At 41.8% G+C, this 10,439-nt stretch overlaps 1 pseudogene; it reads left to right on the top strand.

Annotated features, from left to right (window-relative positions):
* Window positions 1–1,619: 1,619 nt before the first annotated feature.
* LOC144458981 (uncharacterized) lies at window positions 1,620–7,806 on the top strand (annotated as a pseudogene).
* The last annotated feature ends 2,633 nt before the right edge of the window (window positions 7,807–10,439 follow it).

Here is a 10,439-nt window from a genome sequence, read left to right as displayed (position 1 = left end):
TCAATGTCCATCTGCACTGTGAAGCATCGTCCAATGAGTTTTGAAGCATTTAGTTGAATCTGAGCAAATAATGGTGCCCCAAACACTTCAGCTTTCATCCTGCTGCTCTTGTAAGCAAGACAAGACTTCACTAGAATAAATACAGAGGATTTATCACAAGATGCAAACCATTGGTTAGCCTTAAAAATGGAAGGCCAGATTAGAGTTTGTCAAAAACCATCTAAAAAGCCTGTACAGTTGTGGAACAGCATACTATGGACAGATAAAACAAAGATCAACTACCAGAATGATGGGAAGACAAGAGAAGGAAGAAGGGAAGGAACTGCTCATGATCCAAAGCACACCACCTCATCAGTGAAGCATGGTGGAGGTACTGTTATGTCATGGCCATGTATGGCTGCCAGTGGAACTGGTTCTCTTGTATTTATTGATGATGTGACTGCTGACAAGAGCAGCAGGATGAAAGCTGAAGTGTTTGGGGCTACATTATCTGCTCAGATTCAACCAAATGCTTCAAAACTCACTGGACGATGCTTCACAGTGCAGTTGGACAATGACCTGAAGCATACTGCAAAAGCAACCAAAGACATTTTTAAGGCAAAGAAGTGGAATGTTCTGCAATAGCCAAGTCATATCATCTGACCTGAATCCAACTGAGCATGCATTTCTCTTGCTGAAGCCAAAACTGAGGGCAAAACACCCAAAACACAAGCAGGAAGTGCAGACGGCTGCAGTAAAGGGCTGGCAGAGCATCACCAGGGAAGAAACCCAGCATCTGATGATGCCTATGTGTCCAACACTTAAGGCAGTCATTGACTGTAAAGGATTTGCAACCAAGTATTAAAACTGACTGTTTAATTGATGATTATGTTAGTTTGTCCAAATACTTATGAGCCCTTAAAGTCGGGGTACTGTGTGAATAAATGGTTGTCATTCCTACACGGTTCATACTACATTTTTGAAAAAAAGCCTTAAATGAAAGCTGAGAGTCTGCACTTTAAGCAGGTATTCATTGTTTCATTTAAAACCCATCGTGGTGGTGTACAGAGCCAAAATGACGACAACTGTATCATTGTCCAAATAATTATGGACCTGACTATATGGTGACTTTGTTGTTGTAAACCTGACTATTGCTGCCATAGACCGTATAAAACTGTTCTGTGTATTTGACCTAAGAAGAAAACCTCGGGTGGTGAGGTGTGTGCATGTGTGTGTGTGTGTGTGTGTGTGTGGAGGAGAGGGAGATGCAGGTAGAGAGATAGAGTGTGTTATTATTTAGTGTTTATGCCACTTATTATGCTTCTGTGCCTTGATAGCTCTTTTTATTCTGTTTGTGCATGATGTTGAGGAGGGATACACACACACACACATACACACACAAATATATATACATATAAACTACAGACCAATAACCTGTCTCTGCACAACATGGATAATTAGGCATATGGTCCAATACATGAGCGAGGCACAGAGAGGAACTGGCAGTAACACCAGAGGAGCCAAGCACCAGCTACTGGTTGACAGAGCAATCACCAGAGACTGCAAGAGCAGGAAGATCAACCTGTGCACCGCCTGGATTGTCTACAAGTAAGCCTATGACAATGTCACACACATGGATAATGGAATGTCTGGAACTATTCCAGATCAACAGGACACTAACGGCCTTCATAAAGAACTCTATGGGAATGTGGAAGATGACCCTAGAGGCCAACTCAAAGCCAATTCCCCAAGTCAACATCAAATACGGCATATACCAAGGGGATGCACTGTCATCACTGCTGTTCTGCATAGGCCCCTCAGTCAGATCATCAAGAAGACTGGCTATGGATCCCGATTCCAAAGTGGGGCAACAATCAGCCACCTGCTCTACATGGATGACATCAAGCTGTATGCCAAGAATGAGCGAGAAATCGACTCACTGATCCACACCACCAGGATCTATAGCAAGGACATAGGGATGTCATTCGGATTCAACAAGTGTGGATGGATGGTATCAAAGAGAGGCAAGATGATCAGAACTGAAGGAGTTGACCTACCTGAGGGCAACATAGGAGATATCCAGGACAGCTACAAGTACCTTGGGATCCCGCAGGCTAATGGAAATCATGAGGAGGCCGCAAGGAAGTCGACCACAACCAAATACCTCCAGAGAGTAAGGCAAGTCCTGAGAAGTCAGCTGAATGGTTAGAACAAGGTCCGAGCCATCAACATGTACGTACTGCCAGACATCAGATACCCAGCTGGGATCATAAGCTGGCCAAAGGAGGAGATAGAAGCCACAAGAAAGCTCCTCACCATGCATGGAGGGTTCCATCCCAAGGCCAGCACCCTGAGGCTATATACTAAGCGGAAAGAAGGAAGCCGAGGACTAGTGAGCATCAGAGCCACTATCCCAGATGAAACATCCAAAATCCAGGAGTACATCAAGAAGATGGGCCAAAAGAATGAGCTGCTAAGTGAATGCCTCAGACAACAGAAACCTGATGAGAGCAAAGAGATGGACGAGCAAACAACATGGAGGGACAAGTCTACATGGTGCATACCATTGTTGGGATTCACAGGACCACAGATGATTTGTCATTTGGTAAAATCCAAACTGGAGATTTAAAGGCTTTTTCCTCTGCATGCTCTTTGTCTTAAAACAAAGAGCGCTAGGTGACACCCATCTCCACAGGAGGTCTCACCTCACACCTCAGTGAGACACAAGTCTCACAGCTTGATTGGACAGGACTTTTACAGTGACATGACTCTGTGATGTCACAGGCCTGCAAAGACCTACTCCCTTCCAACAGATCTCTCTCTTTTGCTCTGCAGCTACAACAGCCCACACCTATTTCCAGCTGGGCCTGGAACAGCAGAGGCCCAGACCCTTGCTCCATAGCCCAAACCACTAAAGGGAGGGCAATTGATCATAGACTCTCTTGCAAACACAAGGTTTGCAACTAGCTTTCCAGCAACAAAGAGAACCAAGTGAGTTAGCACCCAGCGTCTAACTCTGCTAAACCCTGAGCGACCAGCTTCCTGAGTTTCACCTTTGGAACAAAGAACACAACAGAGACTGCAGCTGGAATCACCTTCTCAGCCTTCTTCTCCTGGCTAACAAAGCAGTACACCACCAAGTGACTCTTTCTCCCATCCACTCAAGGATCGGCAATGTAACAACTGGGCATAGCTTATCACAGCTTTACAGGCTAAGCAAGACTGTTTAACTTCTTGTATGTGATTTGATGCTGTTTACTGAGTTATTGTTGTGATTTATTTGCAGTTAGGTCATTGATTAGTTGGCTTCGCCAAAGCTAAGTGTTTAGTTTACTAATACTGTTCACAAACAGATTCTTGCACCCAACTAAACAATCTCTGCACTAATCCAGACTGTTTGCAACACATATCAGGTATCTCAAAGTTCCCGCTTTTTTTCCTTTGTCTTTGTCCTGACCACACGGTCAGATGAATACCTCCCCCGACCTGAAGCCAGCCTTGATTCGGCCATTTTGGTAATTCTCTGTTGTCAGCCATTTGTTTTGTAGGCCAAACGGCTCTTTGATCACCACACCCGCCTTTGTCTTTCTCTTCTTTCTCTCTCTCTCTCTCTCTCTCTCACACACACACACACACACACACACACATATACACACCAAGCTTGTATATAGTTAGTTAGAATCTGTGTGTTTTGCTAGTTTGTGAATAAATATAATTCTTTGGAATCATACCTGCTGTCTGTTTAATGTTGCACAAGAGTGATTGAATAGTCAACCTCTGCTGCGTCAAGAACTCCGAAATCCGTCAGGCGTTACTGTTAATTTTGGTTGTTGTCATTAATTTAATTATTAATCAAACTCCAAATTAGAAGTTTAGCCTATTTTATGAGACCGATATCTTTAATTGGCTATCATTTTTCCCTTTACGGGAATGGTGCCCCACGAGTTGATTTAATGTTAGTTAAGTCACATTATTTAACATGATTATTAATTATTCATAATAATTATTAATTATTTCTGATAGCCAATTAAATCCCTACATATTTGGTGCCTCTTGGTGAGACCTAATATATTGATCCCAACATATTTGGTGCCTCTGTGTGAAGCCTAATGTGTTGACCACAACACCATCATAAGATAGAAGAAGTGGCTGATATCAAGAAAACCTACCAGTGGCTGGAGAATGCTGCACTGACAGACAGCACGGAGGCACTAATCATCGCAGCACAAGAGCAGGCCCTAAGCACAAGGGCCATAGAGGCCAGGATCTACCACAGCAGATCAGACCCAAGGTGCAGGCTGTGCAAAGATGCCCCTGAGACGATCCAGCACATAGTGGCAGGGCGTAAGATGCAAGCAGAATCAGCGTACATAGAGAGGCATACCCAAGTGGCTGGGATAATGTACAGGAACATCTATACCCAGTATGGTATGCTGGCTCACCAACCGGACACAGTGGTGGTTGATAAACACCAGAGGAGGGCAGTGGTAGTAGATGAGGCGATACCAGCTGACAGCAACATCAGAAAGAAGGAACACAAAAAGGTGGAGAAGTATCAAGGGTTGAAAGAACAGTTGGAACAGATGTGGAAGGTCAAAGTTGACGTGGTCCCCATGGTAGTAAGAGCACTCAGGGCAGTGACCCCCAAACTGGGAGAGTGGCTCCGGCAGATTCCAGGAACAACATCTAAAGCCTCAGTCCAGTCGTGTACAGTCCTAGGAACAGCTAAGATATTGTGCACAACCCTCAAACTCCCAGTCATCAATGGATGAGGGATGAAGGTATGAGGGATGAAGGGTTGAGGGATGTAGGGATGAAGGTCAATGGCCAGATGGATGAAAGGTTCGGGATGACAGGGTAAAGATCAAGGGATATAGAGTGAACAATGAAGGGATGAGGGTTGAGGGATGAAGGGATGGAATACTGAGGGTTGATGGATGAAGGCTGGGTTCCTGGATAGCAGGCAAGCACGATGATCAATGTGTTGGGTCGAAGGCAGGAACTCAGGAGGGATCTCGGGAGTGAGACTGAATGGGGGAGTTGCCTTTTCATGAGCTCGGCTTTGGATAGAGTCCCCAAAAGAGCTTCATGAGCGCAGTGCTAAGAGAAAGCCCATGTAAAACAGTTGAAAGAATGTCGGAGGCTGGTACCAATTGTCAGAATTTCTAGAATTAATAAGGGGACAGCAAGAGTCAGCGATTGAGGATATGGGACGCTGGGATTGATGAATTGGTGCAGGTCTGAGGCCAGGGTGAGTGTTTGCATGTTGTTAAGCAAATGCAATTATGACCCCAAATGGACAGCTGCTATAGAGTACGGGTATGTTTTGTGGGTTGTGGACAAAGGGGTAGGCAGGGATGCTTGGATTGAGATGGGATTGAGGGGAGTGAATGACAACGATGCCAAGGGAGAGGGGGGATTGAAGGGAAGGATGAGTTGGAGAGAAAGTGAAGGTGGGTTAAGAAAATTGAAATGAGGGCCTACTTGCAATCTAGTAAAAGATCTAGTACTCGATTACACGCCACTCAGCAACAGTTACTATACTAGATGTTTATCAGATAGTGCTGTCACAAAATTTAAGGAAATGATTACTCCATCATTAAATTCAATACCATGTCCTTCAGTAACAGAGGTTTCCCATACCAACTTTAACCTCTCCCGAATTGATCATCTTGTCGTTAGCACCGTAGGCTCGCTGCGAACAACACTCGACTCTGTAGCTCCTCTTAAAAGGAAGTTAACAAAGCAAAGAAAGTTCACTCCTTGGTATAACTCTCAAACCCGTAAGTTAAAACAAATATCGCGAAAATTTGAAAGGAATTGGCAATTGACCAAACTGGAAGAATCTCGTTTAATCTGGGCAGACAGTCTCAAAACGTATAAGAGGGGCCTCCGCAATGCCAGAGCAAACTATATTACTCAGCATTAATAGAAGAAAACAAGAATAACCCCAGGTTTCTTTTCAGCACTGTAGCCAGGCTGACTGAGAGTCAAAGCTCTATTGAGCCTTGTATTCCTTTAGCCCTTATCAGTAATGATTTTATGAGCTTCTTTAAAGCTATAGTGCGTAACTTCTGTCGCCTCCCAGTGGATAATGTGTTATTACAACTAATAAGCCGGCGGCACTTCCATGTACACAAGAGTAACACTCGCCAGTCGCCACACACCGTACACCAAGTAACACTTGCCTTTGTGGTAGGATCCACTTCTGAACCGTGTCTCGGATGCTTCTCCGCCATGTTGCTTTCTCTTTCTACCTGCGCTCTACCTCTTGCTATGACACTCTCCGTTCTTCCTCCCCCTCCCTTCTTGTTGTGAGGAAGCATTTCCTGTGTGCCAGCTCGGGAATGTCGCCGGGCGACACGTATACTAAAAACGATATATATTGAAAAATACCGCAAGATGTTAGAGGAGCCGATGGGCTTAATCAGCATTGTGTCATCTCCTCTAGTAGTGGCTTGGGTGAAACGGACATTTATGGACCTGTAGAAGTTACGCACTATAGCTTTAATGACAAAATTCTAACTATTAAAGGCAAAATTCATGACCCCCTGTCCTCAGATAGTACCTATCTAACCTCAAACACAGCTGTAAGACGTAATATATATATAGATTGCTTCTCCCCAATTTCTCTTCAAGAATTGACCGCAGTGATTTCTTCATCTAAATCATCAATGTGTCTCTTAGACTCCATCCCAACTAGGCTACTTAAGGAGGTCTTACCTTTAGTTAACATTCATATATTAGATATGATCAATATATCCTTATTAACAGGCTATGTACCGCAGTCTTTTAAGGTAGCTCTAATTAAACCTTTCCTAAAAAAGCCCACCCTGGATCCAGAGGTGTTAGCCAACTATAGACCAATATCTAATCTTCCCTTTCTTTCATAGATCCTTGAGTAAGTAGTCGCAGAACAGCTGTGTGATTTTCTCCATGATAATAATTTATTTGAGAAATTTCAGTCAGGATTTAGAGTGCATCATAGCACTGAGACAGCACTAGTTAAAATTACAAATGACCTTCTGGTTGCTTCAGACAAAGGACTCTGTACTTGTTTTATTAGATCTTAGTGCGGCGTTTGACACTATTGACCATCAAATTCTGCTACAGAGACTGGAACACTTAATTGGCCTAAAAGGTTCTGCACTAAGCTGGTTTAAATCTTATTTATCTGATCGTTTTCAGTTTGTTCACGTTCATAATGAATCATCCTTACGTACTAAAGTTTGTTTTGGAGTTCCGCAAGGTTCTGTGCTCGGACCAATCCTATTTACTCTATATATGCTTCCTTTAGGTAGCATCATTAGAAATCACTGTAAATTTCCATTGTTATGCGGATGATACACAGTTGTATTTATCTATGAAGCCAGAAGAAAGTAATTAATTAACTAAACATCATAATTGCCTTAAAGACATAAAAACCTGGATGAACACCAATTTCCTTATGTTAAATTCAGACAACACTGAAGTTATTGTTCTTGGCCCCAAACAACTCAGAGACTCTTTATCTGATGACATAGTTTCTCTAGATGGCATTGCTCTGGCCTCTAGCACTACCGTAAGAAACCTCGGGGTAACATTTGATCTAGATTTGTCTTTTAATTCTCATTTAAAACAAACCTCACGGACTGCATTTTTTCATCTGCATAATATTGCGAAAATTAGGCCTATCCTGACCCGAAAAGATGCAGAAAAATTGGTCCATGCTTTTGTTACCTCAAGGCTGGATTACTGGAAGGCCCAATCCCAATTCCTATCTTAACCCTCAATCTTAATTTTCAAGCTCAACCCTCAATCTCACTAGCCCTCAAAACCAAGTGTTAGGGGCTATCTTGTGACTTTAAAATGGGACACCCCTCAAAGGCAAATACATCTTAAGACTGTCGGGGGCAGCAATATGCCAAAATTCCATCCAGGCTGTCAATTCAAAGAAGGAGAAATATATGTCATCAGTAGTCGTCGATAAAAAGACGTGACAAGTTTTTTTTTTCCAACACTTTATTTAAATTCTTGTACAAAACAAGCAGTGACAGACATGAACAGAACAAATATACCAGGGTTAAGAGAAAAGAAAAAGAAATAAAATAAACAAATAAATAAATAAAAAGTTCAGCAGCTCAAACAATTAAATTGTTAACATATTTTCAGAGTCTTTATAGCTTTGGAGTTTGAGGAGTGCTGAATGGTTTCTAAGTATTGCTGCATTAATAAATAGATAATAAATAGATTAATGATATAGAATTGTTTTTGTTTTTAAATGCTGACATCATAAAATCCAAACAGCATATCTTTGTACAGTAGTGAAAATAGAACATAAATGTTGCAACGAATATATACTCGACAAAATCTTTCCAAAAAGTGACAGTATAGGGGCAGCAAAACAGATGTACAGTTACCAAACAACAATCTTCGACAATGCCGTCTGCAGCTGTGCTTATTTCATATTGAAACAGAATGCTTGATCACTAGGGGAACAGTTGCCGTTGTGACTGAGATTTATGTTATGAATATGAACAGTTCACAAGTTACAAATTACTCACTCCCATAGTTTTTTTGGAGCCTGCTTGCTTTTTGTAAACTTGTCTTCATTGGTGGCCCTGAAATGAATCAGGGCTTGTGTTTTGTCTCATGGCCCTGAAATGGAACAGAGATAACAACATTACTTTCTTTTATTTTTTATTTTTTTGGGCTACCTGTCAGATATTCATTAAGTTATTAGTTTAGTTTCATGTAGTATTGCAAGTATTATCACAATAAATACTGTAGTCAACATCCAGCAGAACTGGTGAGGCTGTTTACACGGTCACACAAGTGTTATCTGGTGACTTTCATCCACATTAACGTTTCACTCTTTGGGTTATAAGTTGATATTCAACCAAATAACCTGTACCACAACAACCGACATAACTTATTCAGCGAAAAGTCACCAGATAATACGATCACTACCGTTAACCTGCAGCTGTAACGTTACCAGCTTCAGACTCTACGGCTACAGGAGATGACACCGTCCGGTCATCTTACAAAAATGTCGATGCAAACATTTCACATATATTAAAACAACTTAACAACTACATTATCACTGAGAAAAATGACATTTTGTAACTGAATGACAGCATACTCGGTTATCAGAGAACCGGGGTTACGTGCGGCGAGGCAGGCAAGCCGTTGCCCCCAACCAAAAATATGTGTGTTACGCTACAAAGAGGTCTATATGTAACATAGTTAAATAGGTTCAGGTTAAATCCTGCAAAAAATGTGAGGACTACGCCACCTGCTGTCATGAATATGTACCTGCAACAAGAGTTGTAGCGAAGGATTAGGGGTAATCCTCAGAGCACCGGAGGATTTGTTTGAGGTAACGTGTCTGTGAATGTCTGTGGACAAAAATAATGTTAAATAGCTTCACAAGCACTTAAAAAGTAAACTGGCTTTATTTGGTTGTATATTGGTTATCTTGGAATGAAGTCACCATGTTTTTGTCAAGTCAACCACTCGGTTTTATGTGTTTCATCGCCAGTAAGAGTAGTTTCTGTAGTGTCGCTAGCTAACATTCACGTATGCTACTTTTTCAGACTGCGCATGAGCTGTATGTCCACGGGAGCTGACTCGTTGCCTTTATTTCCCTTTTGTCTAACCCAGGTATGTTGTACTGTTTTAGACATGCAGGTGGATTGTTGTTTAATTCATTTACTGTGTAATTTTGTGGAAAAATTGTGTTACAGAAATGTTATGGTAAAATGAAAAATACTTAAAAACAGGTCACAGTCCAGAGACTGAAAATTGTTTATTTTCATATTTTATTGTATTTATTTTTTTCTTGTGAAAGAGAGACTTTTCTGTTTTGTTTCATTATTTTATTTACATAAATCCACTATACGATCACTAAGGATTATGGGTAATCCTCAGAGCACCGGAGGATTTGTTTGAGACTGCGCATGAGCTGTATGTCCACGGGAGCTGACTCGTTGCCTTTATTTCCTTTTTGTCTAACCCAGAATAAATCTGCTGTTACCAACACTCCGAGAGCTTCATTTATGCAGAAGACATCACACACAGGTCACATATAGTCCATAAAATGACATTAAACTAAGATAATGCAATGGTTATCATAATTTTAAAACAACTATTAACGAGGAAAATACTCACATTGATAACTTGCTTCCTTACGCTTGTCGCCGCCATCTTGCATTGACTGAATTGTCTTACTCGGCTGGGTTCGGCTGAGCTCGGCGGATGATACGCAAAGGATTCTGGGATAGCACTTATTGCCAAGGGTGGTCCTGGAAAATCTTAAAAGTGAGGGCCATACAGCCCTTATTCTTGACCCTCAACTCAACACATTTTTGAGACTGAGGGTTAAGATTGAGGGTTAAGATAGGAACTGGGATTGGGCCTAACTCTCTATTATCAGGTAGCTCTAGTAAGTCCTTAAAAACTCTCCAGCTAATTCAGAATGC

Source organism: Epinephelus lanceolatus, chromosome 20, assembly GCF_041903045.1.
Source record: "Epinephelus lanceolatus isolate andai-2023 chromosome 20, ASM4190304v1, whole genome shotgun sequence".
NCBI classification, from domain to species: Eukaryota; Metazoa; Chordata; class Actinopteri; order Perciformes; family Serranidae; genus Epinephelus; species Epinephelus lanceolatus.
This window is presented reverse-complemented; position numbering and strand designations above follow the sequence as displayed.